This window comes from Cryptotermes secundus, unplaced genomic scaffold (genome assembly GCF_002891405.2).
Source record: "Cryptotermes secundus unplaced genomic scaffold, Csec_1.0 scaffold933, whole genome shotgun sequence".
Taxonomy (NCBI): Eukaryota; Metazoa; Arthropoda; class Insecta; order Blattodea; family Kalotermitidae; genus Cryptotermes; species Cryptotermes secundus.
In genome coordinates, this window is record NW_019723316.1 from 295075 (window position 1) to 313008 (window position 17934).

The window sequence follows — 17934 nt, forward strand, 5'->3', positions numbered from 1 at the left end:
CATACTCCAGTTAGAAGCAAAATTACATTTTCTCTATTCTTGTCTGAGCTTTAAGAAAAACACGTTTTCCTGTACTCTCACTGCTGTTTTCAGCCTCAAGGTCGAAATTTACATTGCACAGGCAAGCGAGAGACTTTGTTTCCCGGTACCCACTGGCTGCAGCATGTGCACGGTAAGCGCCTAGCTGTAAGACTACGTGCAGGAGCAGCCCTTATGTTTATACTCTGAAAAGTGAGTGAGAGGTCTTCTCGCGTCACGTTAAGTGTCTTTTTGGTGGCTCGGCCACAGCTTAGGCGGTTAGTTTCCTGCTTCCTACCGGGGCGGCCCGGGTTCAGTCCAAGTTGAGATCATGTTGAATTTGTTGAGGACAAAACGGCACTGTGGCAGGTTTTCTCCGAGTTCTACAGTTTAGCCTGCCAACTCCCACTCCACCGACTGCTCCTTACTCATTTATCACCTCGAACGGTAACAAGTAGACTCAGTCTCGCCCACCCAAGCATTAAATGGAAAATTTTTCAGTGTAAACAGTTCTGTACTTGTGGAGGCATATTCATTTTGGTGAAATTCAAGTCATATGACTAAGAAGATATCACAATTTAAACTCCAGTTCAGTTTATCAAGTAAGATTTGAATACGTCGATCTGGCGCTAAAACCACGAATTTTTTTCAGGCCGGTGGGTGGAGGGAGGTTCAGTTGGCGTTAGGGCTGTTAAAGGAGGAGGAGAACTCTGCATAATTACTTGTTCTTCTTCTCCTTGACGTATAAGGCCCTCTGGCCTGTTCCAAATCAGAATTAATTCTGAAAATACGAATCTTTCAGACATTCGTTAGGACACTCTGGATGGGGATCAGCCCGTCGCAAGATCTCCGCCTAAAGAGGACATCACAAACACAGTAAAGACTCGGGCATATACTCCTAACTCGAGTGAAATCAGAACTCATGATCGAACTTAGAGAATTTTGTTTTCTTTGGCGCTACGGCCCCAATTTGGGCCTTGGCCAACTTCCATGAAACTCTCCGTTTCACTTCGGTTTGTTTTTATTGCTAGTGGGGTGGGACTAAGTCCCTTGTACTGCGGCCACTTCTGGCCCCAGATGGTAGGTGAGGGTGAGTGTGGAGCAATTGGTGGAATGAAGATTGGCTGGGGAAACCGAAGTACTCGGAGAAAACCTGCCCCAGCGCCACTCTGTCCACCACAAATCCCATTTGACCAGACCCGGGATCGAACCCGGGCCGCCGCGGTGGGAAGCCAGCGACTAACCGCTTGAGCTAGCGGCCTCCGTAGTCTAGAGGTAACATTCCCACCTCATGACTCGTAGTACGCGGGTTCAAAAACCCGGCGGAGGTCGCCGAATTTTTAAGGGCGGAAAAATTCAGGGAACAAGTCCTCCGGGAGGGACTTTAAGCCGTGTGTCCCGTGTCGTAGCTTTATGGCACGTAAAAGAACCTCATATCTCCAAAGGAGGTCACTGAGCCAAATTCAAGGACGTTTCCCGCCCAACAGTAGTCTCTAACGCCTCTGATAGATGGGGGAAGCATTATAGACACCACCAAGCCAGTGGAAGAGAACTCGCTGGCTCGGCGGGACTGATGGTACGCACCAATATCGGTAGGGTATAGAGACTGGTAGAATATCATAGAGGGCAGCACAATGGACCAATACTGCTCTAAGTGCATGGGGAAACCCACCCTCTCCAATAACTAACTAACTAACTAACTAACCGCTTGAGCTATGGCACGGCCATTCACTTCGGTTTACTAGATCTTAGATATTCTCTGGGACTCCTTGGGCGGGTGATCAGCTCGTCGCAAGGCCTCTACCTGTACACAAACAGAAAAACGCGCGCGCGCGCGCGCGTGCATACGCACATGCACACACACACACAACACTAAAGATCCATGCCCTGAGTAGGATTGAAACCCACGATCCCACGAAGACAGTGTATGCCTTAGACCGCTCGGCTACCGTGACCGGCAACTGAATAGTATTACGCCGTGTCAAAACTAGTTGACATTTGTATATGCCCATAAGCAGTCTTATCACAAGTGAGTTCACTCTTCCAGAGTTCCTGGAGTATATTGCTAATTTCGGTAACTATTTACACATTTAAATGCAACTATAATTTCCAACGATTTCTGTCTAAAGAATTCTGCTATTTCTTAGAGTGGTCACATAGAGGCCAAATTGTTTTTCTGTCTAATCATACGTACAAGTGAGATTCTAAATGATCATGTTTCCCTGACCTGGTAAAGGCTATAGTCAGCATCAAGTCATACACGTATATAACTATGAACATTCATATATTGCCTGAAAGAGGAGACTGCTGCACTCGGTAGGTATGAGCTGGGACGAATAGTTTCCCTCCTCTGGAAGTGGGTTAGCACGTTTCACTTTTGACAATATGCATCACAAAGGGAAGGTAAAGTTATCCCTGTGCTTAACTAAATAAGCACTACGCCATGAAGGCGTATGGAGGAGTGGATGTATAGATCCACATTTTCTTCACCTCGGCGCTAGTTGGAGGTGAGTGGTCGGCTTAACGACCCCGCCGCTTTAACCCCAGGAAAACATCCCCCAGTACCCATTTGTTAGGAGGGTGGGTGGAATCCAGGGACGGTCTCGACGACGTGGAGAAGAGATAATTCATCCTGGCGGGACCCGAACTCCGACTCCACGGTAGTCATCACAAGAATACTTAACAAACACGCATTTTTAATAATTCGAAAGGTTATCGGAAAATATATTAAAATAATTTCAGTAACAGAAGAGAAGGGACTTTAATTTTACGTTTAAACTATCGAAGATGCGTCCCTATTTCGTACAGCCTGTCATTGCAGACCACTTGCGTACATCGGGGGTGGGGGCTTATGGACCTGCCAGAGCGTCGTGTCTTCCCTTTCCTTACTTACATTAGGCTGCAGCGAACTCCATTTCGGGCCGTGCCCATATCTCAGGCGATTAGTTCGCTGGCTTCCCACCAGGGCGACCGGTTTACTTTCAGGTCAGGTCAAAGTGCTACAGGGGCGGGTTATCTCCCGGTACCTCGTCTTCCCCGCCATTTTGCATTCCACGAACCGCTCCACATTCATTAACTATTTAATTAATTAAATTCAGTATCAGTTATAGACCATATGAAGTTACTAGTTAATCTCGTATGAATATTCATGAACAGTTGTTCTGCGCTGAATTATAGAAAAACGACTGTTCCACGAAGCACTAAGACAATCCGGTGCCCCTCAGGCTATGGTTTATCGTACGTCTATGCCGTCACCTGGCTCCTTTAGCTTAGCGGTAATGTATCTCGTATCTAGGGGGACACTGAATTGCATTTCGACCGAAATTACTGTAGTTATTCTTGTTCTGTCGAGAGGAATTGCGGAATAGCAACACCGAAGAGGCGAAAATAACTGCAATATTTAATACAGTATTTAGTCATCATCTCTGTGGTTCCCGTAGAGCAGCTGAGTAACGAATCCAGTGAATTTAAGGTGCTATTCTAATTTTATCGCCGTCGCTAGCTGCGTGTAGCTACTCAGAGAAGCCATGACACTCTGGAGAGCAGAGCCGAATGGGATGCTGAGTACTGCAAACTGCTCCCACGAAAATGCACCACAATTTTAAATACTATACCATACACCGGGCAGTGAGACAGTGTCAACAGTCACTAAGTACGAGCTGGAGAGCAGGGGTTAGATTCTCGGAAGGGACAGGAATTCTTCCTTCCGTTTCTGCGTTAGACAGGCTCTTTGACTCCCACAGTTTCTTATCCAGGATACCGGAGATTTTAGAAATGTGGTGTTGGAGAAGGATGGAGATCAGTTGGACTGATTATGTGAGAAATGAAGAAGTGTTAATTAGAGTCAGTGAGCAGAGGAATATCCTACACGAAATAAGAAAACGGAAGGCTAATTGGATTGGTCATATCTTACGCGGTAACTGCCTTGTAAATGAAGTTATTGAAGGAAAGATAGAGGGGCGGATAGAAGTGACAAGAAGACGAGTGAAGATGCTGGATGACCGTGGGGACAGAAGATGATACTGTCATTTGAAGGAGAAAGCTCTAGATGGCATTAAGTGGAGGAATTGTTTTCGAAGAGACTGTGGACCTGTCGTCTTGACAGATTACTAATGATGATGATGACGACCGGGGATAAAGACGCCGGAAATTGAATTTTTCCACTCACCTGAATTCGTGGTGAGGTTTTAAAGAATTCTTCGAGTTATACCTCCACGCCACATACGTTTTCACGGCGTGGTGTTTACTTAAGTACAGGGAACACTTTACGTCTGTATCGACACACGTATTAAAACAGTTTTACTAACAACTGTACAATAAGGGCGAGAATCCAATAACTGCAATGAAGTCTGCATAGCTTGCTATCGTATCTAAAAACACAGAGACCTACAGCGTGCACGCCATCTGTAGCTGTTGGTTAAATTGCAAATACTGCAATTCACGCGACAGTTGTTTAGTACCAAGTTATGAGGGTACATAACATGATATGAACAGAAATGCTAAGTCTGGATCTGTAACTTGTGGTTCGCATTATGGTTCACGGCTTTAGGCCAATTTCACGGGACCTTGTCATGATACGTTTCGCAGTGCTAACAATATCGATAAGGAAAGGCTTTATCTAGCGGTCGACCTTCTTAACCTGGAGACGAAGACGGGGCCAGCGTTCGCAACTTCATGCGCACAGTCTATCTTCTTCCTACCCAGACAACTAACAACAGACATGACATAAAGACAGGAAACAGACGTTTTGAAAATGTGGCACAGTTCAGATGTTTGGGAAAGACGATAACAAATCGAAACCCGATTCAGGAGGAAATTAAGAGGACACTGAACTCGGCTAATGCTTGCTACCATTCGCTCCAGAACCTTTTCTCTTCTCGTCTGCTGTCCAAAAATATAAAAATTAGAATAGACGAATACAAAACTATAATTTTGCCTGTGGTTCTGTATGGGTGTGAAACTTGGTCTCTGATATTAAGGGAGGAACATAGACTGTGGGTGTTTGAGAACAGGGTGTTGAGGAGAATATTTGGACCGGAGAGAGATGAAGTGACAGGAGGTTGGAGAAAACTGCATAATGAGGAGGTTCATAACTTTTACTCTTCTCCAAGTATCATTAGAATGATCAAGTCATGGAGGATGAGGTGGGCAGGGCATGTAGCATGAATGGGGGAGAAGAAGAATGCATATAGGATATTGGTGGGAAAGCCAGAAGGAAAGAGACCACTGGAAAGACCAAGGCGTATGTGGGTGAACAATATTAAAATGGATCTTAGAGATATAGGATGGAATGGGATGGATTGGATTGATATGGCTCAGGATAGGGACCAGTGGAGGGCTCTTGTGAGCACGGTGACGAACCTTCGGGTTCCATGAAATTCTGGGAAATTCTTGAGTAGCTGCAGATTTGGCTTCTCCTCAAGAAGGGCTCAGCTCCATGAGTGAGTGAGTGAGTAAGTGAGTGAGTGAGTGAGTGAGTGAGTAAGTAAGTAAGTAAGACAACTAACAACGTGCAAACTAAATTCTCACGTGACACCTTTCTTCATACCATAAAAACGTTTCACGGACAAAATATTTGTGCTATTAAACGTAAATAATATCACTACATAAAAATTAAATCTAAGTCTAATGCCGTTTTCACACACAGTCACACAGACTGGGCCCCAGTGCCAATGACAATGCACTGTTCACACACGACCTGTACTTTTAATTTGGTACACACAGTGGCCCGTATACATAATTACGCACTTACCTGACATTTGACGTGAAATGATGTCATGTTAACAGGTGATATAATATTAGTACACGTACGCGCTTAATATTCAAATAAAAAGAGTTTTCTTTGCCAGGAATAACAACATGGCAATTAGCTACTAGTTCTCGCCAAGTGTGACTCAGCTCTTATTCGTACAGGACATCCGCATTGTTGCAAAAGTCAACGGAAAGTGTCCTTGACGGCACGCGGTTTTCGTAACAAGAATACTATTGACAACTACGCACAAGTCCATAGACGCTAGAACAATACGTGTTTACTGCTGAGAGAAGACACGCGAACTGCTGCAGTTGCGTACTGCGGCGAGGAGAGAATTTCAGCAGTTGGAGCACATGTGACGTCATAAATTACAGTGATTTTAAAGGCGGCACAACGCGCTGTGGCTTTGCATGTCCTTCCCGCTCCCTGCAGCTGATGTTATTGCAGGTACTTTCCCGTCTCTTATGCGTCTTTACAACTCAGGTGGAACGAAGTGGATCTGTTCGTTTTGATGAGATTCTTGGAATGTCTTTAGCGGTCGGAAGAAAGAACAACGTTAATAGTAAGAGACACAAACAGTTTAATGTGATTCGGAATAGCTTCGACAGTAAAGTGTATGACTATGAGCTGACGATGGGAGTTCGATTCCAGTTCGTCTGTGGGCCAACCCATCCTCGTACATATTGGAAACCGAGGGCGAGATAAAGGAGATAAAGCAGCTTGAGCGTGAAACTGAATGGACACAGTGGCGTAAAGACATATCCCAATTCCTTGGTAGGAATCAGACCCTGACCTTTCAAATGCTAGCTCGTGACTTACGGAGTGAATACGACAGTTTATCTCACGTAACCTATACGTGCTAGAGGGAACCAATTCTTCTTTCCGAATGAGAATTTTTCCGCTTGCGCGCACGACAGCAAGATTACGTCATTGTCGGTCCAAAATACTTGGAATATAATTTCATTTGGAATCTGAACTCTTTGCCAGTTTCGCTCACACAGAGCATGTCACAACGGGGTCGTTGCACGCTTTGGCATAGTGGTTAGGGCTCCTTAATATTCTTGGGGTTCCAAGTTCTGAACTGTGCCAAAACCAACGTCCACTCCTAATCAGGGATGGAAGTGCGCAAGTCATGGTGTCTTCTGAGAAACAATTGCATTGGCTTGCGCAACCCAGGAGGGCAGCGATTTTTAAAAAATATTTACAACAAACATTAAATTTATAAGTTTCTAAAATAACAAGAAACTGAAGTTTACCAACAAATTGACTCTGTACTAAACCAATAAAATTTCCCGGGAGATTGGGACTCTTTTATTTTTAATTCGCTTAGTGGGGGGTGAAGTCCAACTGGGTCCACTCGGCAAGGGAAGCCGAAGTACTCGGAGAAAATCCGCCCCAGCGCCACTTTGTCCACCACAAATCCCACTTGACCAGAACGGTGATCGAACCCGGGCCGCCGCGGAGATTGAGACTTGTGTGCGGGACCACGACAGCCGCTGCGCTGCAGCGCATGCGCGCAGCTTAGAGGGAACATTGGTTCAGACACTCTTCATAATGACTGAGGATATTCGTAGGTTTCTCCAGGCCTGCCAAGCGGGACAGCACACATTGAAAATCGTCATTTACATCGTGATCCAGTTTGTATAGTTAGGAGCATGATTATGTCACTCCAGTAACAATACAGAACACAGAACGTTGTCGATAACAGCTTGCAACTTAAGCAGGTATCATATTGTCACGTGCTAGAGTCACTCTCAACGGGGTTTGGATTGGAGACTGGCTTTATTGACCACTTTAACACATGATTCATGACTACACTTAATTATAGCGACATCGCTGATTCCCACACTTTACAAATCACTGCAACACACCCTAAGTCTTCAGTCTGCTACAGAGTACACTAGTCGTCCCCTGCTAACGGCTTCTAACAGTTGGGATCTTCAACTGCACCGACTAAGTCTTCTCTTCACAGACTCCCGTACAACCGACATATAACCGACTCTGTCAGAGTCAGAGTCAGAGTCAGAGTCAGAATTACTTTACGACTGGCGGTTTACCGCGAATCGCTTCGTCTTGGCGTCAGGCCCCTTGAGGTCCGTTACCAGAGATTTTCTAAATTAATTCTTGCCGTAATAGTCCTTATGTAACATCCTCTCAGACGACAAGATGGGTTTGTCTCCTATGGATACGCTTGGCCTATCGTCAGTTGTTTATTTCGCACATATAACATGTTATTGAAAATTCCTGCTTTTGCACTACATACAAGTCCTCTGTCAGCATAAGCTGTTATCTTATGCTACAACGGCAACTTAGATGTTTGAATGGTCGTAAGCTTGACCACCGCCAAATTTATTCCTCTTATATTTTCTATGTTTGGCTTCATCTGGTCGTATACCGCGAACATGTTCATTATCATGATTTTGTATGACTTCTGGTTGCCGTCTGCGCAATTTTGTTATATAGTCGTGTACATTCGGAAGGTTGAATGCTGTGTAAAATCGAGGACCGCCGGGCATCTTGGGAAATTTCAAGTGGACCGGAGAATTTTGTTTTGTAGGCTCTGCAATTTTAAGAGATGGGTGTCAGCCGCTAATTGCTAGGCGGGATAAGGATAAGTCATTACTGCCTTACGAAGGGTTAGTTTAATGAAGGCCCTTAAACGCTCACTTTTGAATAGGGAGTAGATTCTAATAAATGTTCTGAAGGCCTTGGCTTGAATCATTTCTATGTGCAGTCTCCATGTAATCCACTTATCGAAGATTACACCCAGGCATTTTACATGACTGGCAAAGGGGATATTCTCTCCATCCAGCGTAAGGTGAGCCTCAGGGGGCCAACTGACTCTCTTACAACTTATCTCGGTTATAACATCTCAGAACGGACCGCATAGAAAACACAGTGTATTGTAGTACGCCAAGGGTATCCGTGGGACGTGCTTATTTGCGAAGACATTATCCAGTAACGGTTCTTGTATATTTGCTTTTCTAGCTGTCGTTGCCTAGTAACGGTTGTTGTAGAATTGTTTGTTTCTAGGTCGTTACCCAGTAACGGCCTACACGCTACAGTATTACGAGTTCTGTTTTGTAGGATACAACGCCGTGTAGCCCATTATGTCCCAGAAGGAGATAATTTTCACAACCACCCTGTGGGAACCTAAAATCCTCTGTAGTTTGGAGGCAGACACACAGAATATCGAATTACAGACAGTCTGACAAACATGACATGATATGTACGGCTTCTAGGTCAATCTAGAAAAAGCAAAAAATCATTGCCTCGTGCACAGCCATTTTCCATTGCTTTCCATCAATGCGAGTGTACGGTTGTAGCATGTGTGCAGGTTTGCGCGTCATCAGCCCTCCGCTGAATAAATGGCAGACGCTTGAACAGACTCCCTTCTTATCACAATTTTTATGAAGTGCTTTCTGCGCTCAATATTTTAGAAAAATAAAACATGGAGCTGAGTCCTTCTTGGGAAGACGCCAGTCGCTCAGCTAATCAAGAATTTCCCAACATTTCATGGAACATGAAGGTTCATTACCGTGTTCACAAGAGCCCTCCACTGGTCCCTATCCTGAGCCAGATTACTCCAGTACATGCCAACCCATCTTATTTACAGGTCAAATACGTCCCCCTTTTTTCCAAGCTAATGTTAACGGCGGAAACAGTGAGTAACATCTCTTTAAATCACGAAGAATGTAACTTGAAGCAAAGAAATATAACGACGTTTCGGAGTGGTTAAATTTTTGCTGAATATCCGGGAGATGCCGAATTAGCATCTCGACTGCACTATAGGTTGTCCTTGGTCGCGCCATAATTCATGCTTCTTACCGCCGCGGCCCGGGTTCGAGCACACGTCAGGTTATGTGGGATTTCTGGTGGACACAGTGGCGCTGCGAAAGGTTTTCTCTGAGTACTTCGGTTTTCCCTGCGAATTTTCCTTCTACCGACTGCTCCACACTCTTCATCTATCATCCGGAGCTGGTACAACAGGCCAGTTAGTAGCCGGCGTGCCAAGGGGACTGTCTCACCCCAACCAAAGAAACTAAAAAAAAAAAATGTCCGGAATGAGGTTTATAACGGTTTATGTGGTCTGCCCAGATAAACGTGGAAGAGGAAACTTCGCCTTCAACAGCCCTGAGGGTATGTCAAACCTTAGGTAGGCAACCTTTCAGAAACGAAATGCTTTGTGCAGAATGAGATTTCCGGCATGACTCTTTTCATTCCCATCAGATACTGAACATAGAATCTAGCGCATTTTCAATAATGACGTAACGATCTATATCAATGTCCCAAGATGACGCAACCGTACACAAGTAAGGGCCCATTGCATAGGAAAGTACCATAAGACTTAGGCAATCAAAATGGGGAAACACAAACCGGTATTTCTCACTTGCAGGGAAGGTGGGATGGGCAAGGAGTCTAGTCGTTCTGAGGACACCAACAGCAGCCCAGATTATCAAGACATGCCCCTTGTTTTTATAGAACCCAACGATTCATTACCGTATTACAGCAGCCGGACAATGGAGCATGTTCATCAGGCGACTCCGGTCCATGTTCTAACGCTTCGTTGCTTCAAGATCCCCTCTAATATTGTCCTGCAAATGATCTCGTCCGTTGAGAATTTCCTGTATTAAAACCCTGTATCCATTTCTCATTTCTGCCATGTATGCTACATTTCCCGCCCATCTCAATTCTGAGAAGAGTACAAATTATGATTCTCCTCCTACTTCCTCTCACTCACTTCTGACTCTCTTCTGAAACAGCCACAACCCTGCACTTCTCCTTTCTAGGCGCATGGCGGCGAGAGGAGAAACTTAGCATATACTCTGTGGACCTAGCAGTTGTTCAGAACTGATAATATCAGGGCAGGCAAAGTAAATCAATTTGTTCTTAGAGCCATGTTCTATTCTTATCTCTTGGTACATCTTTACTGAAGTTTCCAGGACCACCTCTGTTTGTTTGGGTCCCTGTTACAGATCCGTACAAGTTCCCCTTTCTGATTAAGCACGTACTGTTCAAGTTGAGCCCTAACTACAAGGCTGAAAATTCCGCTAATACAATATGATTTTAAATTATTGTCGGTGTTTCCGTGAACTATAAACGGAAACCCAGACAATACTATAGAATCACTCTGTATAATGACGCTGTGACAACAGTTAGGTATTTTGAAAACAAAATGCTAATCTAAGATATTGTTACACAGTAACAAAAGACTTACTTACTTCAAGGCCGCGCCATAGCTCAAGCGGTTAGTCCCTGGCTTCCCATAGCGGCGGCCCGGGTTCGATCCCGGGTCTGGTCAAGTGGGATTTGTGGTGGACAAAGTGGCACTGGGGCAGGTTTTCTCCGAGTACTTCGGTTTCCCCTGCCAATCTTCATTCCACCAATTGCTCCACAATCACCCTCACCTATCATCTGGGGCTGGTACAATAGGACAGAAGTGGCCGCAGTACAAGGGACTTAGTCACACCCCATTAGCAATAAAAAGTACTTACTTCTTGGCTGGTCCTCTAAGAACCTTGGTCCGCTTTGGGACAAATGCCAGCATATTATTATCCTGCAGATTTCATTCTCTTCATTTTCAGATCTCGTAAATCATTCTCTTCATCCTCCTTCCATATCTCAGTCTGGGCTTTCAGCCTTCCTTAATTACAATTTTTATTCAGTTAATGCTCCTGCTCCGAGCAAACTGATCACATTTCAAGTAGTAAGGTACAATTCACTCTCCTTTAAATTTTCCTCAGTCATTTCCAAAAAAATGTCACCTGACATCTATGGAGTGTCTTAACAGATACTGTCTTACGAGGATAGGTCGTTAGAGTCAAGCCCACTTCCAAATCTGAAGGCTAGGGACTGTTTTTCGACTTGTCGAGCATGTGTGATCGTACTACATAGACTCTTACATCCGCCTTGTCATAGCTCTGCAGGTGATCAGAGCATGAACACCTCCCCCCCCATTTAATGCACTGAAGGGGAGAGGAGTGGCAGAAGGCTGGAGAAAATTGAATGAGAGTACTCTGTATGATTCACCAACTGCTGTTAGGAGAATGAGAAGTGTGGGTTATCTACGCTTGGCACGCATTCGAAAAAGGCATGCAGACATTTCGTTGAAATAGTACAAGAACAAATCACTAGGGTCACCTAAGCGTATACAGACGGCTAAGTAAAATAAAAGTAAAATTGTCCCCGTACTTAACTAATTAGGCACTACGTCATGAAGGAGCACGTGGAAGTGGATGTATGAAACCAAATTTTCTATATCTCGGCACTAGCTGGCAGTGGTCAGCTTCACGCCCCGGCTGCGTTACCCGCAAGGAAAGAACCCCCAGCAGTCATTGGATAGGAGGCTGTGTGGGCCCCGCAACCGGTATGGACGCTGTGGAAGAAGAGAAAATTCTTGATCCTACCGGAACTCGAACTCCGACCCCTCGGTCTCCGAGCCCGTAGCGAGTTACCATACCGACTGAGCTATCCCCGGGTCCCATACAGACGGGTAGACCTAATAGTAAAATGAATATTAAGTTTGAAGATGGGCGTATCGCATAAAAATTGTGACGCACCTTCTCTGGCAATGGTCCTCGAGTCATGAGGTGATACAGCAGAAAAGTAAATTCAGTTTAGTTACCGCGAGAAACTCAAGTCTTGCGAGGGGATATGAAATGCGTATTTAATTTTTGTTCCAATTTTTTTTTGGGAACTATTGTCGCTGCGCGCGAAATGCTCACAGAAACGCGGTAGCGCTTTCTTGTCAGCCTAGTTTTTTCTTTAGTTTCTTGTGGTGGGGTGAGATTGAGTCCACGTTGTTACGTCGACCACAAATTGGCCTATTGTACCAGTCCCGGATGATAATGACGAATGTGGATCAGTCGGTGAAATTAGAATTGGCAGAGGAAACCGAAGTACTCGGAGAAAACCTGCCCCAGCGCCACTTTGTCCACCACAAATTTCACATGGCCAGACCCGGGAACGAACCCGGGCCGCACCGGTGGGAAACCAGCGTCTAACCGCCTTATCTATGGCACGGCCTCGTGACAGCCTGAATATCGGTTGATTTTTTCTAGGTGTAACCACAATTAGAACGTGCCAATGAAGTTGATTAAAATTTAACATTACCAGATTTTATGAAAATCCGTTCTCCAGTTGTTGCATGCAGACGGACAGACTAAACGAGTGACGAAGCCAGTGACAGAGTGCTACTGGAACCGGATCCTTCTGGTTGTGCATTCCAGGATTCTGTGAACACTGCAATGACCAAGAAGAGTTACGAACCAGGGACCTTTGTAGCGTCGATTTAGATTGCAGCGAATGCCAGGGCCAGCATCAGCGGCGTATGCTACTGCTGTGTTTACATCTGTTATCTAAATCCAATGGGAGAGAAATTCTCCACGTCCCAGATGAATCCATTCACATCAACCATTTGACAAAAGAGCGGAGACAATGCTTTACTGCACACCTACAGCGTGAGAGTTTCCTGCTGAACCTCTTTATCCTTTACTATCTTTATTTTGCGTAATATACGCCGTTGTAACACATCTTAAAGGTTATTAATTAAATATTATGATATATAGACCCATTACTAGGCGACGATCTCAAAACAAATAACGAGACCAGCAGTTGCTATGCAACAGCTCGGTAAAGACATCTCTACAACAATAGAGTTATTGTTGGAAACGGTATTTTCTATTCAGTCCGTGCAAAGAGGTTGTATAGAAAACAGTTGAGGCTACCATGTATTGAGGCGGGTCGAATACCTCCACTGTAGCCCTGCGAACCGTAGGAGGCGACGAAAAGGGAAGTCTCGAATCAAAGACAGTAAAATACACGTATAGCCGCGAGTCCCTAGGGACTCAGACCCGAGAATGACTGCGCTGGCGAGAGCCAGCAGCAATTGTAAACGACAGACCCGTCCTCTCGTCAGAGAGAGCGCCCCACATCGATTTAAAACCCGCAACCGTCTGACAGTAATAAGAATCGGGCCGTAAGCCCCAGACGGGTGCTTTATCCCAATACACACTGGCCGACTGACCGTCGGCCTTTACATAAGACTCAGACTCAGACTCAGTCTGTTGAGAGTTGAGTTCTGCAAAGGAGCTGAGGAGAGATGGCGCTATAATTATGTCGAGTTCATTTGCCAGTTTACAACGGAGTCCTGCACGGGAGGTTGTGAAGGCAGGACCTCAGCATGTGAAGACGAAGAATCCTCACTAATACAGCCGTTTTCCGGGAACGGCTGGTGAAGATACAACACGCTGGAAAGGGCTCGTCGGGTGCTGTGGTGATTGTGAGTCGTGGAAATTAGCGGTTGCACTGTAACTGCTTGTAGTTCCCAGTCGTGTGTATTAAGTGTCAATCAATCCACTCACCAATCCAAACTCCGTCTATAGCCTCACTCCGTCACGTGACAATATCAACTAACCTTGTTTATTTGTTCATGTTGTCACATATTTGGGGTTTGCGCGACTTATAAAATGGGGTTTGGATCTGATGATCGAATTTATTGGACCTTTATACAACTGGTTACAACAGTTCACAAATCACTATCTCCGGCCGGACACTCTCGACTTCTGACCACACTACACTAACCCACTCCTTTCCCAACTGAACTTAACTGACTGTCATTCAAAAGTCAAAATCAAAGTCACATTGCGACTGACGGTCAGTCAGTAAGTCTTGCTGTCGAACCCCATCTGGGGCCCATGAGCAGATTTTTTTATTACTGTTTCACAGTTACGGTCTTGTTTTTGTGGGACGCCGTCTCTCACGAGAGGACGGATTAATGTCAGTTATTGTTGGTTTCTAGTTATATAGCCTCGGGTCGGACCGAAGAGAAAACACATTCATTGTCTAGCAGCGGACGTCTTCTATTGTTGCGTTTTCATTGCCGCAGGATATGTTTACTGAGTCGTTGCCTAGCAAGGGGTCACAACATGTTTCTTTCAATTGATGCATTCGTTACATGACTGCAAATGGGTTGGCCTGTACCAACATCTTGCACAATCATTGCACATCTGCGGCCATACGTAGTTTGCTTGGTTTTCAAACAGCTCATTTGTTAGAATCAAACATAAAGCTGTCCATATTCTGGCATATTTGCCCCGTTTTGATATAGTGATGAGAGAAAACGGTAAATCTTGTCGTGTATCCTTTAAGAGTATGGAATATTTTTAGGTTGAGATTTAATCTCTGGTCCCATTAATGCGAAGCTAAATGCTGAATTGTACTCTCGTATAAGTTCTCTTGTTATCTCCTGTAAGCTACCCTCGCGATAAAGCCGTCAAGTGGCGCATCCATCGGCGTTTCCGCGAAGTCTTTGCAACTGGCGAGGAACGGGAATACACCCAAGCGTTTTGCCCGTGCAGATTATTTGCATACACACTTGCCTTATCGTTATCTAGACTGATTACCTCGTTTGTTAACTGACCCCATAATTTCTCTTCATGTCTGTTGCGTGGCTCTCAGGCATAAGTTTGTTGAATGCAGGTTTGTTGTTGCTGTTCCATCACTACACTTGTACTGACAACCACTGTATGTATTTAGACTTCACTGTAGAGTCGACGTAACAACCGAAGTGCTCATGCTTGCTATTATACTCTCTACGGTTCGAAACCTGACCGACGTGTAGGCAGGCACATGGAAGCGGAAGCGGAAATGGAAGCCTTGCCTGTAAGTAGCTTTGCGCCTATTGTTTGTGTATTCTTAGCGTTATTCTGGCTGCTTCACACACCCCTCCATGACGTAGACGAGCAGGGATGAGTGAACTGAAATATGAATTGTCATACAACAGGCATATAATTCTGCCCGTATTTCACTCCATTCTTTCCTAACAGAGTTCACGTCCAATCTCTCAATTTCGTCCATCGCTACTTGTTCAGGGTAGAGCCAGTATATTTCAGTAGGTATAACAACGGAAAATAGGACTATACGACCAAGGAATTAGGGTTAGATTTTCAGCAGGAGACAGATTCTCCTGGGGTTCACCCAGCGTTCTGTCCAGTGCGTATCAGGGACTCTTTCCTCAGAGGTGGAACGGCCTCGGTGTGAACCTGACCGCTCGCCTCCATTTAGTGTCGAGGTTAAGAATGCATGGAAGCATACTTCCATTCCTCCACAAATCTTCATGATGCACCGCTGAACTAAGTACGAAGGAGAGTTAGTAAATATGTCACAAAATGATATAAAACCTAAAACAAATGATAATCAAACCCGGGGGAAAAACATTTATTTCTCGACATTTCCTTCACCATCTTTGATGCACTTGTCCCATCGCTTTATCACAGCGTCGAAGCCCGCAACACAGAAGTCTTTTGGCTCTGTCTCAGTCACTAACGCACCTGGTTGGGCGTCATCTGCGACTTTCGAACGTCCCTGAGATAATATCTGAACCAAGCTGTGAATCTCTCTACGCGACAAACTCTTCCCACCGTAAATAGGAAATATTTCTTTATGAATATTCTTTGTATTGAATTGAATAAGAAAACTTATTACGTCCATTACAGATGTTTTACTTTCATTTGTGACATATTTACCGACTCTCCTTCTTACAAAAGAAACTGTAACCTTGATATAATTTTATAATCTGAAGGTCACATAAAATTATTTGAATGAGAAACTGACGAAACAGTGGAACCCAAAGCGACAGATTCATAAAGTTCAGCAGTCCTTTAATCTAGAAGAGCAAATTTCCTAGATATTTAAGCTGCGGGGATTGAACGAGACTAAAACTAATTTATTCTGAAGAATGCGATGAACAGAGATGTCGCCACGGCACAAGGAAGCAGACACACCGCCTCCCAGAGGCACACGTTCAAAATCCGGAAATCAATACAATTTAAATAAAGGTAGGCAATGACGTGAACCGATGGTCAACGCCCTAAAATCCGCGTTTCTCATTGACTGAATGTGATCAGCTTTTTACTAATGAAAGCGCGTACTGTCACAAGTATGTTCATGCAGATTGAAACGTTACAGTTTATCCTTTCGTAGTTCCTACTACCCCCCCCCCCCNTCCCCATTGGAGAGTGATGTTCATACTCGGTGACGTTAGTCTGCATTTACATAACAGATGTAATACCGAGTAACTGCCAATTATAGGCAATAACGGAAGATTATGTATAATTTCCAGCAGGTGAATTTGTATAATCACCGGTTATTATTCATAACAACCAGATCATTCAAATCTGCCGGAGCGCACAAGCGGAGGTGTGATGTGTCTGAATTAGAATGATTAAGTGAAGGAACACTGACATGCCTGTTCCATTGCTTTGCCAGTGGGCCGAAACCCGCAACATAGAAGTCTTTTGGTTGTTGTCTCAGCCATTTGCGCACCTCCGTTTCAAACTCTTCATCAGCGAAATATTTGCAACAAAGGTGAGGATTTCTAGACCCAGTTGTGAACCGCTTTACACCACAAACACTTTCCACCGTAAACAGAAAAGGTTTATTTATGAATATCTTTTGCATTGATTCACTTTTCCCACAAGAAAAAACGTAAAACAGAAAGCTGCTTTTCGGTAATACACTTCTCACACACAGTGGCCATTTTGACTACTGAGACCAGCCTCTGAACATTCGCATGAGCGTCTATTATCTAAGCTTCATTAAATATATATAAATCGCCCAGGCAATGCCCATCCGACCCTCTGTAGCACAGTTTTATAAACATCTTATTGTCTCATAACAGTCACACCGTCATTTTTGAACATCTCTCTTAACTTAACTCTAAGAACTAAATATGTGTGAGCTTTCTTTTTTCCTGTCAAACACCAAATAACTCACTCACATTCCGCTGTGCATAGCTGATTGAATTTGGTTTTACAGAGCCGCTACATGTTTCGGCCCATGAAAGCCATCATCAGGCGATACATAAACATGTCTTGCACTACTGAACTGTGCTTTCCCTGTGGATCCATATGTTGTGTTTCTTTGTCGTGTGTTACGATTAAAGTGACCATACCAGCCCTTTACACACCCCCACCACCCCCCCTCCCTCCTCCCTCCCCAAACTTCAAGTATCAACTTACATCATACTAAGGGCCGCGCCACAGCTCAAGCGGTTAGTCGCTGGCTTCCCATCGCGGAGGCCCGGGTTCGATCCCGGGTCTGGACAACTGGGATTTGTGGTGGACAAAGGGACGCTGGGGCAGATTTTCTCCGCGTACTTCGGT

The 17934-nt window shown here is 44.7% G+C and overlaps 1 protein-coding gene across 3 annotated transcripts in view; it reads right to left on the minus strand.

The window, feature by feature from the left end:
- Positions 1-17934, minus strand: part of LOC111861850 (insulin-like peptide receptor) — a 309490-nt gene that overhangs the window by 232840 nt on the left and 58716 nt on the right. For 2 of the 3 annotated variants that reach the window (XM_023846767.2, XM_023846764.2), the window contains exon 1: positions 5771-6059. The exons of the other annotated variant lie outside the window; for it this stretch is intronic. The gene's annotated coding sequence lies outside the window, so the exon portion shown is untranslated. Of the gene's footprint in view, positions 1-5770; positions 6060-17934 lie in introns of those variants that run through there. 3 annotated transcript variants of the gene reach the window in all.